This window comes from Drosophila tropicalis, unplaced genomic scaffold (genome assembly GCF_018151085.1).
Source record: "Drosophila tropicalis isolate 14030-0801.00 unplaced genomic scaffold, ASM1815108v1 contig_845, whole genome shotgun sequence".
NCBI lineage: Eukaryota > Metazoa > Arthropoda > Insecta > Diptera > Drosophilidae > Drosophila > Drosophila tropicalis.
Window position 1 is genome coordinate 4,002,864 of NW_027173338.1, and position 16,263 is coordinate 4,019,126.

The 16,263-nt window shown below is 37.0% G+C and overlaps 1 protein-coding gene across 3 annotated transcripts in view; it reads left to right on the forward strand.

Annotated features, from left to right (window-relative positions):
* Nucleotides 1-16,263, forward strand: part of Trim9 (E3 ubiquitin-protein ligase Trim9) — an 87,888-nt gene that overhangs the window by 59,778 nt on the left and 11,847 nt on the right. The window lies entirely within an intron of this gene.

Here is a 16,263-nt window from a genome sequence, read left to right on the forward strand (position 1 = left end):
CTGTGCAAGGAGAAGACAAATTTTGCCAAGTTTTGACTAATTTGGTTAGGGCCAGCGCAAAAAGAGGCACAGATATTAGAAAGCACTCCTAAGTAACAACAACAACTAGTTTAAAACTAGAACTTTTCAACCCAATTGTCTTTTGACCAGTTAACTTTGCTTTTAAATTAATTTGCACCTTATGAAAAGGAACCAGTTCTCATCAGTTTATTTAGAAAAAGAGCAAAATAAATTGTAAGTTTAAATTAGAATCTTCGATAAATAGGTATACATTCATTAAAACAGTTCGTATTATGTCAAAAAATAAAGTAGATCTATGTATGTTCTTAAGGTCTATATATAAAATAAGACCTATCTTTAGCTAATAAGTACAATGTGACTTACAGGGACAGAAATCAGAAACAAGCCTTAGATTCGCATGAAGTATCTTTTCCATTCATAACTTCAGATTGCTGCATTTAATAATTTTTCACTCTTTGCCCGAAAAAACTTTCCTGAATGGTAAATTTTTTCTTTCCCACCATTTAGTCGGGAGCAGATGTTGCTCGAAAATATGCTAGAGACAGAGACAAATGAAGTGATTGAAACCTCATTATAATGGCGCAAACAATGGCCAAAATGCGGCAACGAGGCAAACGAAGCGAACGTAACAAAGGCAAGAAGGCAAACGAAAACGGAAACCGAAATAGAAACCCCAAGGAAAAAGGCGGGTGGGGGGTAAAGAAACTTGTGTAATCCACTCTGGTCTTTGAAGCAATTGGGCAATGCAATTCATCAAATGTCAAAATGCACTCGAAAATCAACAACCAGATATGGTAGCATTAATCACAATCCGTAAAACGAATCAGCTTTCTCTGTCCCTCAGTTGGAGAACTTTAAAAATGTGAAATGAAACGAATAGGAAATAATAAAAGCAGCATCTTTTGCCTGCCACTTGCCACTTTGTTGAACAATTTTTCAAAATTAGCTAGCTTAGACTAGACCAGAGAGAACATCGCCCCCCTCTCTCTCTCTCTCTCTCTGAGGCCATCCGCCTTGGAGCTCTGTGAAGGAAGCCAATCGAGCACGTCGAAAACTAATTTCTCTTGATTACGCGAGACGCCAAAAGAAGGAGGCAGTCAGCCAAATTGGCTTTGGCTCTTGTCTTGTACTGAGCAGATGAGTTGGAGGCAGAAGCTGCTGCTGCCGCTGCCGTCTGCCATTTGCTTGACTTGCACTTCAATTTTCAACCTCATTCGTTGTCATTCCACTTCCACCACCGTCGTTGCCGCCACTTCCCCTTGGCATGTCTCATCACTCGTCTCGCGCCGCTTCAGTCATCACTTTTCAAATGGAGGCTGCTTAAAATGTCACTTTGCGGCCTCTCAGAGACACGAGAAGACGTCACCAGCTTAACTTTTTCGGCCCTTTGGTATATAAATACATTCATTTATTCCACATTGCCACCATGCCCCTTGTCACATCCCGCCCTTTTTTCCTGCTGCCACCCAAGCTGCTTGTTGGAAAAATCATCTGTGAAATGCAAAATATCTAACAAGTCGACAAAAAATCTATTCTAGAGATGGCAATGTGAGAGTATTTAACAAATTCGGTATAGTTTATGAATGTTGGATAGGAATCGTAGACAATCATCTCTTCTAAAATGTCTGAAGGATACGAATTGATTACAGAGGAGCTCATTTTGAAAGGTGAAGAATAGTTCTGAAATCCTATTTATATTATTTAAGCTGATTGAATAAGAATAGGTACATATGGCACAACAAGTCATAGGGAAAATTGAAAATAAAAATAGACTTTAAGATAAAATTCGGATAGGCTAGGTATAGAATATCGAAAGAAAATTGCAAATTTAAAATCTTATAATAGACATTTTTGAGTATTACTTACATCTTATTATTTTCAAAGCTACCCTTTAGTTTTTCTTTTGATTTCCCAAGATACTTAAAAAACCTTCCATTAGTTTTCTTCGGGTCACGATGTCATCTTTAGTTGAGTATTTTTTTATGTGCCTGTCAAACTAATTAAATGAAATTGTGCATCGACAAAAATTGTTCGTTCACATCAAATCTAATCAAAGTCGTTTCTCTCCAACTTGACTAATAATGCATTTAGCTGGCTGTGCGGCTGCTGCTTCTGTCTTGTCGTCTGGATGGGTGCCTTTTTGGAATGAAGTGCGGAAATGCCAGTTAAAGAGAGTGAGGGAGAGAATTTAGATAATAACAAAACACTATTAATTTTTTATGACTCTCTGATTAATGGAGGGTTACGTGATTTCTGGCAGAGTTTGGCGATTAACTTTATGCGGGAGTGGAAGACCGTTTAATGAACTTCTTGGGACCATGTGGGTGGGCGATTCGTGTTAATATGCAGATGAGTTGCGACAATATCAGGGACTGAGATTAAGCCTTATGAGTAATCATTTCTTATATTCTAAGATTTCTCAAGCTTCTTCATTTCATTTATAACCAAAAATGTATTCCTCTTTATCTTTGCAGGTAAATAACACATAATGGCTTTAACCCTTTTTTTGGACGACCTGGTCTGGCCTTTTGGCCATCCAAGCATATGTATGTAAGCTGTATCAAACGGACGTCAACTTTAACCTCAACCCCGAAAAACATTCAGCACCTGCAATGTCAATATTTACACACATCCCAGACGACAACACACACACAAACACAACACTCACCCCATGGGTAGAAGAAACCCTTCATCTCTACCATTTATTCCCTTTCTAACCAGCTGTTAAGCTGTGCGTTAAATTGCTAAAAGCCTTTTCGGCCAGGGCTTAAACTAAAAGCTTCTCACTCTAGCCCGAGAAATTCTCTTCTCTTTTCTTTTTTTGAATTTTATTTTGCTGCTGTTGTTGTTGGCTATTAATCAACTAAACGTTTGCAACTATTTTGAAAATGGTCAAAGTTGAAAGTAATCAAAATTCTATACCAACCAGACATGCCCCCCCCCCCACCCCCTCGGCCGGTGAACGGTAAAGAACGAAAAAGAGAGCGAAAAAAATGTCAACCGAAACGAATTTTCAAACTGAAAAATTCATGGGAAAAAAGGCAAAACGCCGTCGCCCCATGCCCATCAGAGAAGGCGGCAAATTCGTCGCACATGTTCATCAATCAAAGCTATAGCCTGGTGTTTTCTAACTCTATTTTTGTTGGTAGGTGGATGGGGACCAACACCTCCGCATCTTTCTAGTTGTTTCCCATCACTCTTTCCGCTTTCGATCGCTGGTCGAATATGCAAAATAGTGGACACAATTTTTTTGGCATTCTCTTTTTCCTGCTACGTGAAAGGCTTATCAGAGCTGCGCGTGGCAATTTGTTTAAGTCTTAGCCAAATCGTTTAGATGGGTCTCCACTTTATCCATATCTAGTTTAACTTGTACCTTAGGTAATCAAAACATACATATATGTTTTGTTTAAGGGATACTCAGTTTTAAGGAATTGATAAGCCTTTGATGCACTTCAAAGTGATACAGATATTTTCTCTAAAACCACAATTTTTTTTGATTTTGGAGCAACTAACTCAAAAGTATCTTAATTTTTTATCTTGAGGGAAAGTTGTTATAAAATATTAAAAAAGTATATTTATATTCTATTATTGAACAGATGGAACAAATTTGTTTAATACCTACAATGTTTTTAACCGACTTCTAAACAAGAGCTACCTCTTTGGAGCAGGTGTTGTTGTCTTCTTTATTGATTATCCCGGGTAAGTTTGTGAGTTGCAGATTAGTTTTTGTTTCATTTAGTCAATCTTTTTTGTCGGTTAGGGAATTACTTTTCCAATCGAGTTCTGTTACCCACTCAGAATCATTTATAACAAATGGATTTTTTAGGATTTTTAAAAGCTCTTGCCATTTCCGTTTTGCCTATGGACAATTTAAATGCTGCTTTGTCGCGTTTTGTGTTTTTGTGTCATTGTCACCGCAGTCTAATTGCACTAACCGCCTTCACGCACACACACCTACTTCCCCCTTGCCACCCCTTCCCGCTCTTCTTCTCATGTATAGTGGAAAAAAAAGTGTTGAAAAGCACTTGAGTGTCAGTTTTTGTTCACGCTCTACACTCTATGGACAAAAGGGCAAGAACAATGCAGTCGTAATTGTATGCGATGCGGTTAGTAGTGTGTGTGTGTACCTCGTCTCCCCCTTTTTGGTCTTTGGTATTTCATTCTTGTTCTTCGTTTTTGAGGTCAAAGCCAAACCATGGCAAAAGCGTAAAAGTTTATCGGCTATTAAATCACTTTAATGGCCTTTGTTTGGGGGATTCCCCTTCACTCTCTTGTGTCGCATTGATCTAGTTTTTCTCGAGGGATGATAGCGGATGCGAAACTACTTATGAAGGCCTTTAATGGTTCATAAGAGCCTATTCAAAGAGAGTCTAGATGAGCTATCAAAATAGCAAAGATATTCAATTTGTTTGTAAGGTATTTAGATTTCAAAAAGTTTCCTAAACTAAGGTATGACTAAATAAATTTGATTCTGTAAAACTTCAAAGTGGAATTGGTCTTTGATGCAGACAGAAAATATAAAAGTGATTTACAAAGATTTTCCCTTTTGCAAATTGTAAAGTAAAATTCTAATCAAAGTCTTATTAGCCAAGCAAACTTTGTGATCCTTTATCTTTGCTTTTCATTCATAATTTCTATGAAATCCTACACCTTCTTCTCACATACATATATATTCCAGCATTATCTCTTTTCACTTCAGTAGTAATCCACCCCAACAAATTCGCTCCTTATCTTTGTGTTTTGGCTTTATCCAAACAACAAGCATTATAAAAAGAAAAAGAATATATATTTATAATCTCCTTGCCGCACTTGAAAAATTGAGCTCAACAATGGGTGAGTATGATGAGGCGATGGCACACACACAAATATGTATGTACACATTTCATAATTCGTTTTTAATAACAAGACAAGACACTTCCAACACACGTGCGGCAGGAAATGGTTAAGCCAAAGACAAGAGGGGAAAGGAATAAGAAAAACTTTTTCTTGGAAAATATAAATTATATGAACGAGTGTACTTTGGAGATGGGGTACAGTTGCGTTAGTAACTCATAGAGTTGCCAGACAGTCAGACAGTTGGTTGACAAAAAGAAGAAGAAATTACCCACCATCTCACTCTCTCTTAGCATTTGAATTTCCTAGCTTGTTTTGGTTCAGTCCTTCCTTGGCTAGACACATTTATCATTTGATTTGATTCAGTTTTGTTATTTCACATTGCATTTTTTTTCCTCCTTGATTTTCATTTTTTGTATCTTCTTTTCTGTTTGGTTTTTGCATATGTTTTGTCGATTTTTTTGTTTTGTTGTTTTGATTGCCGTCCCGACGAGCGTCAGTTGGTGTTTATGGGGCGCCGGGAATTGTTTATGAGTGAACCTAACCGCAGACATTATACAACTAGGTAGACGGAGTATGGAACACCCAGAATCGGCTTTAACCCTTGTGTTTGGTAATCGCTGAGGCAATCTATATTTAGACTAACGAATTTAAGCTCCATGAAGATAAGTATTTTGGCAAAATTCCAAAAAAATTCACACACAAAGTAGAGCAGATTAGGATAATTAAAATCAACGTCTGTGTACCGAATTGGAAATGCCTGGGAAAATCAATATAATTTTATAACTCATAAATTACGATAATCATTATTGGTCAACCCCAAAAAAAGAAAAACAAATATAAAAGTGCTGCAGCGTTAGCCTTAATCTCTCTTTAATCCATCAATATCGTTAAATGCACACGCCACGAAAAGGAACGTCAGCGTTGGTGGAGGAGAAGGAGGAGTTGGTAGTCCTAGGGCACTCTCAAAGTGCACTCAAAGGGCATTTCGATTCAATAGAAAATGCTTAGCGCAGCTCCCTTGCCCTCTCCCTGCTTCCTCAATCTAATCAATTTTGGGTAAACATCTGTCGCCGAGACTAGAGCCGCAGCAGCACGCGTTATTTTATTTTGTAATGCACACGCCGCTGCCTTTGGTCGTCACTCTGTTTGGGATGCCAGGTCTGAGTTTCTATTTTCCAGATGTGAACCGATTTGAAGACGGCTTCTGTGTTTCGTTTCAGTAGTTTTTGAGGGGTTGTTTGATGACAAAACGTCTGCCGCACATTATTCAACACAGTCAGTCAGGTCGATTGATTGCGGTGTGCAGGGGTAGGGAATTGGAGACGGAATGCCGATGTCGGGGTAAGGGACCTTGTCAAGATTTTTATACTGTTGTTTCCTCTCATAATTTCCCAGCGTGTCCCATTAACACTTGGACCTTATAAACCAACTATACTGCCTGAGCACTTATGAAGTTTTTCGTGTGTGTTTTGATACCCTGCAAAAGGAATTTGGTGAGGAGAGGTTACATTTGAGTCCTCAATGGCAAAAGTAATCCATTTTATGAGACCCTGCAAACTCAATCAGAAGAAATTCAACTAATTTTTATAAATTAGATCAAAAAGTTGGATCATTTTTGTTTTTAAATTTATAGAGTATCAAAAAATGGTATGCCCCTTTGTAAGCCAGAAGAATTTTAATGTCCTGGTGGTTGGAAAAATTTTAAGGTAAATTTTAACCACCTATTTTTCCTTTATTCTCCCTCCCCTCTACCTCTCTCTTTCCCTCTCACTCAACTGTTTAATGAGGCCTGCAACATGTGTGACGCAAACAGAGGAAAATTATTATATGCCAGTGAAAAATTTTCAATTAGTAAAATTTATGGCAAAATAAGAAAATATATATAGCTGAAAAATGTAAAAGAATTTTTTGGGTAACTTTTTTAGGTTTTTTTAATGAGAAAAAATTGCCCGGGTGGCCCAAGGACAATTAGTTATAATGACAGGATAAAAAGCAAGCAAATTATAAATGGGTCCCAAAAGAAACAGAACGAGAACTAGAATTGGAATGGAAAATAGGGGGCAGATAGATAGTTTATTCTTCTTGAAAATAAAGTTATATTTCCCAATTCCATCACAATATTTCTATTAACTTTAACTCTTAATTGAGAGTATTAAGCTTGAAGCATAATGCTGATGATTCGCCTGTCAAAACGGAATGTCCAAACTGTTTGGCCGGATTGTATTCATGATGACGATGTTAATTATATCGTACAATTGGCCATTGAAATCATTTGACACTTTTGGGTTAAATTTCAATTATATCAAATGTTTCCTCCGAGAGAGCCCAAAAGTGAAAGACAAGCAATATGTCTGTCAAATTGTAATGCAATTTGGGGTGTTGGGTGTTTGTGTGTGTGTGTGTTGTAGAGCTCCTCTCAATTTCATGTTCAACATTTTGCCCATTTACCAAAAAAGCCCTCTAGGATAACCGCAATGACAAAATAAACAAATGGCAAAAGTGTCGAGACATGGTTGGGACACTGTCAGTTCCCTCTCCGCCTCCTCCGCTCTTCACCCCTCTGCTCTGTCTGTATTCTGTTAATTTAACATGCAAATAAAAAACAGAAAATGTTGTATTTAAATGCAATTAAAAAGGTTTACTTGGTTGCTTGGCAAAGAATTAAACGGAATTCGTTTATTTTATATATATTCTATGGAAAATAGCCAGAAGGCAAAGACTTACAGGTTCTCGGAATTAAAAGAGAAAGTATTAAATTACATTTACTTATATTGAACAAGTATTTACAATTGGTTTATGTTAGTCAATACTTAAAAATATGCAGTTATTTATCTTTTTGAAAATGAGTTTATGGTAAACGTTAAACAATTTTGGTTTCGAGTTTCCTTTAAGTGAAATTGTTTATCTTCTTTGAAATGTTGTTATCAATTCTCGTGTTTTAATTCATTTCTTTATAAAATACATTTATAGAAATTGCTGGGAAATTTTTGCATATTTTCAGTGTTGATTTGAAACTTTCACTTGATTCATTTATTCTTGTTTATTATTGCATCTTGGGAAGTGAAAGTTTTATCTCAAAAGAACTTTAAGAATGACTCATGACCATAAAGGTGAATGATGCCAACTGAATTCTCCAAGGCTGATTCATTTTATGTTCATTAACAGATTTTAAACTCAAAACTCGATGACAAATTTTCTTTGGGACACTCCAATAAATATTTGCATAGTGGAATTTCTTTTTAACGAATTTCGTTCAAGCATTTCAATGGATTTGTGTCATTAAAGGTTAAAAACGGATTCCTGGCAACAACGACAATAATAATAACAACAACAACTTGTTGCTGCCACTTGAAGAGTAAATTTTTTATTCTTTTTTTTTTTTTGCTATACTTAGTACCGAAAATACGTGAAATTTTTCCAGCCACTTGACAAACATTTTTCCTGTCCTTGTTGTTGTGTGTTGCTATTGCTGCTGCTGCTGTTTGCTGCTTTGTTGTCGAATGTGTAAAGTACACAGAATGTGTATTCTGTGTGTGTTCCGACATCAACAGCAACATCGATAGCGGCAGCTCTTTGCAATTGGATATCCACAGTCGGAGTCTGCAGATTGGGATTGGGGTACGAAGGAGGTGAAGTAGAGCTAAGCGGCCACTTGACATTTTGGCAAATTAGTTGCGCCTCAATTTTCAATGCTTCAATGTTCCGAGTACCGAACTGAGAACGTGGAATGTGAGTATGCCACGCTAAAATTGGTATATTGAAGAGGATGTGTATTTAGTGCCAATATGGATAGAGAGATGTCAGAGAAAGTGTGAGCTGATATATCAATTTACTGCAGTTTGGCAAGTATAATGTCATGGTAATATAAGTAGTAAATGACTATTTTCGAATGGATTCCAATCAGAGGCAATAACAGTAGAGCCCCTATCAAGAATGATTGGATTTGGTTCAAATTATTATTCAGAATGTTTCATTTTGTCTACAAGAAATATTAGTCTAATCTTCCAACAAATTTGTTAGCTAGTTTTAAAAAAAAAACTCCGTAACCTAAGCCATTTCAAGAATGATTGCAATGTTTTTTGACCAACTTCAATTGGCTTAGATTCACATTTAGATTGGAAAGCTTTTTAGAAAATTTCATTTGTATTTCCTAGATATTAATCGTCTCCTGAAATAACAAACAATTATTGGCCAATTGCAAATAACTTTCAACTTTGTGATAACTCAGACAACCATGTTGGGATATCTTGATATATTGGTGAAAATATTTCATTGGCTCTTAGATCGACATAAATATGGTTTTTCTTGCAAATTTGCTTGCCATTTTCCTATAAATTTTTCATTGAGGTCTTTTTGCCTTTCTTTATGGGATTCATGTTTTAACACTCCCCATAGGAGGCACTTCATCTTGGGCCAGGCTTGTTGTTTGGGCCTCGTTTTTCGTCTTCTTCTTTTTCTTCTCAGTTGGCAATCGGAGCTCAATTAACATGTTTTCACGGTTTATGGGCGACGAGAGTCAAAGCCAACTGCATCGTCTGTGGCATTCAGAGGAAATGTAAAACAAGCCATTGGAAGCACTTAAATGCAGTCGTCGTCGAAGTCGTTGCCGTCAGCTAAATGGTTCGAACCCATAACACTTAAAGTCACATTTTACAGTTGCAAGTTGAAGTCGAAATGCACTTTGCATGAAAGCCAAATGCGAGCAGCAAAATTATGACCAGAAACATCAGAAATCTGAGTGAATTTTGTATTTCTTAAATATATGCAAAAGGCAAAGTGGTCAAGTTGCTTCTGGGTGGCAAAAGTTACACTGGCAGTAAAATCGATTTTCGATTCCAAGATGATTGACATATTTTTCAAATCATTAATAAATAATTCGTCTATCTGTTAACTGAATGGTTAACAATTTCGCTCAGTGTAGCAGAGAGAAAACTAATTGATTTGCTGGCACTTGAAAATTGTTTTGCTTGTTGACAATTTTAAGTAAATTTACACAAATTAAATTATTAAAATGGGCAAAACTGAGTTGGCGTCAAGCATTGGCAGCAGCCGTCGCTCGCCCTCCCCATTCTGCGGGCCACCTCCGCGCGCTCGCCCTTATTTTGAATGTACCTTACTTCAGTAAGTTGTGGGTTTTTGTCAGGCTGTCAACATTTTGTTGGCTCCCTCTGGGGGTATGTGGCGTGTCATTGCCAGAGAAATGCCAAAGAGAGAGAATGTTGTTACTTGACTTGTTGTTGTTGTTGTTATACTCATTTTATTTATTTTTTAAAAAAAAATTTTTCTGATGTTGCGAATGAGAATTCTGCGGGTCGCACCATACATGATATTGCGATATAGAGTGAGAGTGAAAGAGAAAGAGAACTGGAGAAGATGAACATTTGGGAACCCCACGAGTGAGTCCATGTCAAACATGTTTAACAGAGGGACTACCATAACAACAACAACAACAACAACAACAACTGTAGCAGGAACAATAACAAATAAAAACAACAATGTGGCAACTGGTTCCCGTTCCACGTTTTCCCTCACAATTCCCTCTCCCACCAACCAAATCATCCAACTATGTATGTATCACGCTCTCCCCTCCTGTTGGTTTTCACTTCTGTTTCGGTTTTTGTGACAATCAAAATAAAAATAAACACAACCCGAAAAATATCCACCAAAAAACCAAAATGTTTGCAACTGTCACTGAACAAGAGACACAAAACAAACACAAACCAAAAAACAAAAACGAACCAACTGCAGCAAAATCACAAAAAAATACTAAACTTTTTCAGTTAGATAAGAACAAAACCACAGGAAAAACAACCGCAAAAGTTGTTTTATGCTGGTTTTTTAGATTTCTAGATTTTTGCATATTTTAAAGTTCAAACAAAAATCCAACTGAATTTTGTGATAAGAAAAATGTGTCAGTCACTTGCTTCGTTAGAATAACATGAGTATAGAATAAAAAATAAAAGATGTGTGATAAAAATCCACACAAAAAATCTGTTTTTTACAGATTTAAGGCTATTGGGTAAATGCACTTCGACCAGTTGAAGAAATAGAGAATGGTGACCCCGTCGTGCGCATAGTATTTAGTCAATTTCAATATCAAACGAAATGTGACCCCATGCCATCATTTGCTACTTTAGTTTAATTGAGAATCTAGAAGCAAAAGACATATTTCATATTTAAATAAATATTAAACAAATTATGTATCCTTAAACAAACTACAAATCCTTTTAAACAAATTTCTTTTTTAATGCTTTAAATTGCAGATTGAATCGGTTAATTGTTGATGTGTTCAACTTGTTTGTAACTCAAAGGATGAAGAAATAAATAGAAATTAATATAACTAAAAATAACTTCAAAAAGTTAACTTTTTGGTTGGTTTACTTTCCCCATGCAGGTCTCTTTAGTTAGTTATTCGTCTCATGTGTCATCTGTTTCAAGCACACTTTACAGTCAATTTGAGCATCATTATTTACGCATAAATTATATAGAATTAAAGGCGTTGAACCAAAACAAAAGTCAACGAAAGCGTCCCCAAAGACACTTCCTCAGAAATCATTATAATCAACTTGTGTGTGTGTGTATTTTCATTTTATAATTTGCAATTTTGACCATATTTGGTCTTTGCTTACTCTGCACACAAGAAATGTCTTGTATTGCCATAAAAGGGGGGCGTAACTTGGACTTCAGATCAAAACTTAATTCAAAGGGACCAACTAAGAAGCAGTTTCAATGCAATTTCTTCTCTCCTTAACTTTGATTTCCATTCGTTATAAGCGACATGTGTTGCCCCATTATATTGCCAGAATGTTAAACTAATGCGACAAATTTTGCTTTATTTTTGTGCTTCTCTAACTCAGAGTTAGTATTTTGTGACACATTTCGAGAGATTTTTGCATTATTGTATAACAAGATGACACTTTGTGTCAAATTAGTGACATTTAGTGGCGCAAAAAATTACGTTTGCGAAATGACAACAGGGGCAACTTGTTCGTTTTAGGGGAAGAAGATACTCTAATGGGGGTTAAGTCTGACAGATATGACAGAATGGAATATGTTGGCTTGTGACATTGAATGGATTATAAGTGCTTTTATATGACGCTTCGTTGAAGGCTTCTGGAAAAAGGTATAAGATAACTAACAAAAAACAATATCTAGTTAAAAAAATAAACTACTTATTATCACAATAGTCAAAAAACATCCTTAAATATGGTTGATATCTAAAATTAAACATTTGCTACGCTTAGTTCCATTGCTTAAGCCTCTGGTTCAGCCAACTCCCTTCTGAATGCAATTTTGGCGCTTTTGAACACCGACATGAGATGAGATTAAGTGGCTTACATCTTTGGATGAAGCATCCGCATCAGCAGCAGCAGCGGCGTCGGCAGATGCCGTTATGCATTTTGAGTGCCTGCCCAAGCCATGCGAAACGAAGCGAAGACAATGGCTCAGAATCAGAATGAGAAACGGATACCAAAAATGAAGTAAAATAAAATAAAAGAAAAGAAAAGGGGTCAGTCGAAAAGTCGAGACTTAACTTTGAGGCCGAACGCCGCTGCGTTCATTGGTCTTATGCTCTCCCGTCTTGGTAATGAATTGTAAACGCAGGCACGTGGCCTTGCTCTCAGATGATAGGATGATAGTATAATGATGATGACAACTTTAACTTAGTTTTGCAGATCGAATCGAAAGTTAGTTTTCTCAGGGATTAGACAGAAGTAAAAGTATTAGCTCTTGACTCTCCCCCCACGCCCCAGGCACATACACATAAACACATTCGGTTCAGGTCCCTGGAGAGTGTGGTCTACACCCTCACACACACACACACTCCCATGTTGGCCTGGCCAACTGTTTCTATTTTCTTTGACCATTTGTTGGGCAAGTGTCGGTGAGGGGGAGTGTCGAGAATTGGATAAAACGTGTTCCACTTCATGGTTGTGTTATTTTAAATTTGTCATGAAAATATTTTCATACCTCCTCTTCCTCCGTCTCACTTGACTTCTTCTTCCTGCTTCTTGTTGGCTCCCTTTTTCCTTATGGCAAATGTCTGCATATGGTCCGCTTGAATGTTTCCTCCGTTTCAGATGCTGTTCTTCGTTTCTTCCTTCTCTCTCGTGCTAATTAATAAAACTAACCAGCGATTATGTTAACTGCTTGTCTGGCTGTCCCCTTCAAATATTCGTCAATTCATCATCAACTTGGCATGCAAATCATTTAAAGCCTTTCCTCGTCATGGTCTTCGAATTGTAATCCAATTTAAAAAGACCCAACTACAGTTGCCTGCACTTCCCTTTTCTTTTCTCAGTTTTTTTTTTGACTCTGTCTTTCATAAATCAATATGGAGAGAGGTGAAGAAGGCTGGTTGGAAGTTCGCTTAACATTCATATCTTGTCGGGAATGTAAGTTATATTTTTTATCTTACCTTAAAGGCAACTGCAATGCGCCTCACATTACTCACAGCTCACAGAAAGTTGAATGAATGAATGAGCAGCCACAAAGACGAGCCACGAGCAGGTTTCGGAGTAGGAATAAAGAGGGGTGTTCAGAGGGGGACAGACAACTGCAAAGGTAAAGCAAAAGTCATACACTATCCAGGGCTAAGTAAAAGGCAACAAGAACTCTGACTGAGATTTACATACAAGGGTGACTCATTGAGAATTCATTGAAAATTGAATGGAAAAGCTTAAAGATTCAATAATCTGATAAACTAGACATCATAAGTTTGGCAAAAAATATTTATAGCCTTAAAGGTGATTATCTCAGTTAGTACTGTAAAATTTACATAGTATATGTAATCAATATTTTACTGAATACGTTATAAATTATTAAACAAAGTTTTCGAAATATTAGAAGAAAGAAAGCAGAAGATTTATAACTATGATTCTAATAAGAAATAAGTTATAAAACTCTTAAAACATAAACCATAAAAAAGCAAATGTTTTTTTTTTTTATTATAGCACACACCAAATCGGTCATTTCTGTTTCTTGTTGTACCATTTGAGCAACAACTCAATGTGAATTGCCATTTTTTTGTTGTTGCCCCCACGTGTTGCATGTAACACGAAATTGTTGTTAATAATATTTATGTGTCTGCACTTTTTACGGATTTAAGCTACTTAAGCTCGTCTCTGGTCGACTCGTCTCGTCGCTGGTCGTGTCATATAACCCGACAATATATTTGCAGCTTTATGGCATTAACTGCATTATAATTCAAACTGTAAAAATAATGTTTGACCACCTGTTTGGGCACTTGATGAAGACTCGTTGTCACGTCTCGTTGTCTTGGCCACATAAATATCATTTGCCACATGTGCCATAAGGCTTCAAGTTGTATATGTATGATTATATCATAAATATATCAAATATAATCATCAACTGTATAGAAATAAATATATACATACGCTAAGCTGCCATTAAAGTATAAAGAACTGAATTTCCATTATGGTTTAGTTCATTTATTTGAATGACTTGGAATGGTTTAACGAGCTGCCAATTTGTAGTTTCAAGCACTTTTTAGCTCGTTTGCCAAATGCTGGCCATAAAGTGTTGTTAGATGTCAATTAACGCAATTAGCTGAGGTTAATAGAAACACTAAATTCTCAATTAAAGTTTCTATTCATACAAGACTTTACATTACCATAAATTGTGCTACAATTGGAATGAATTAAAATCCACTAAAGGCTAACAAGAACGTAAAACTCTCTAAAACGATTTATAAACTTTCAAATTTTGAAACTACTTCGACATTTTAATAATTGAAATATGCAGCCACACTATTACTTTGCAAGACTAAGGAAGTAAGAAATGGATTTCAATCTATAAATGGCTTTCCAACACTGAATGTTGAATTCGCTTTACCTTATAAGCGAATAGTGTTAATCGATTCTTAACAACGATTCTTAACGGCTTCGAAACGAAGTTTGATTTAAGAAATTCGTTAACCTTTTCTTAAACTTAAGTTTAATTCTCCATTCTAACAGAAAACTAAATTGTTGCCCCTCGATTATAAATTTTGTCCTCTATCGTTTTGTTGGCATCTGCCTTATACATTTGTAAATGATATGCCTAGTTTCCTTTAATGAGCTTCCCATTTGGCACGATTTTCGCTACTATATCATCATGCCCAACTACTTCTAAGAAGACTTAGTGTGTGCCTTTGTCTTTATTTATAGAACTAAATTATGGGGAACACACTATAACCAAGAGGGTGTGAGTATGTGCGCGCCTTGATAATCAGCCATAGGAGTAAAGTAGCTTGGCAACTTGTTGCTAACTTTGCTTCTGTTGCTGGCGCCAATCCCAATCCTCAGCCGCAGTAGCCGCAGACACAGTCGCCCAACATGTCGCCAAGAAGTCTGCGATTTTTATCTTAAGAGACTAGCTACAAATTTGTGTGTGTCGTGTCGAAGAATTTTTGCATTGCAAGTTTGCAGTTACATAGTTGCTTGATATTTGTATTTAGTAGTTTGTTTCCTTTAACTTAGATACTTTAATAAGCCTTAAATTCCTTCCCAATGCCAGTAGCGACTCATTGAAAGTGGTTTTTGGTCTTTTCAATAATAAATGCATTTCATAAATCCCCAATTAAGGGGCAGCAAATATTTTGGACATTAATAAGGGCACTTTTCCCCATTGAATCCAACCACCGAATCCTTGAGTTGAAAACAAGTCAGCTTATGACGATTACATTCATTAACTGAATGCCTGTTCCCCCGGCTCCTGATAGCCACGGCCAGACAGATGGTTAAAGCGCTGAAAAGTCGGCAACAAGAGAGAATATGCCATATCTAGAGGATGAGGACGAGAGATCTGCTAAGTGTGTCCTGGAGCTGGAGAGGGAGTTGACGGGGTGGCTAAGAATGCGCAATGCGAGTCGGGCGTTGAAATTTAATCCCTCAAGGGTTGCTTCAACGCTTCCTGGACAATGCCTGGACCCGGTGCCAGAGAATGGAGTCTGTTTTGCATTGATAAGCCTGGCTCCCTGGCTTTTTTCTACTGCTTGTCCTTTTATGTGACGCATCAGAACAAAAAAAAACAAAAAATGAAAATAAAAAGTGAATGAGAAAAAAAGCTGAAACTCAACCGAAGGAACCAACAAATAAACTCTTTTTTATCAGACAGCATAAAAAATGAAATAAAAATAATATGACATGTTTATGCCCCGACTACGAAGACGTCGCCGACCAAAACCAAGAAGAAGACGATGGCCACGGCGACGCACAGCGGCGACACTGAAGACATTTTAAAGGTTGCCCAGCGCCGGGGCAAATGCAAATCATGTAAATAATTTAAGAGCTTTTCGCTTTGTCATTGCCATGGCGAATGGGGCAGCGGTGGAGCAGCGGTTACTCCCCTCCCATACCCTCCCCTCCCAATCCTGTCGTTGTGACACATGTGACAGAAGGCAAG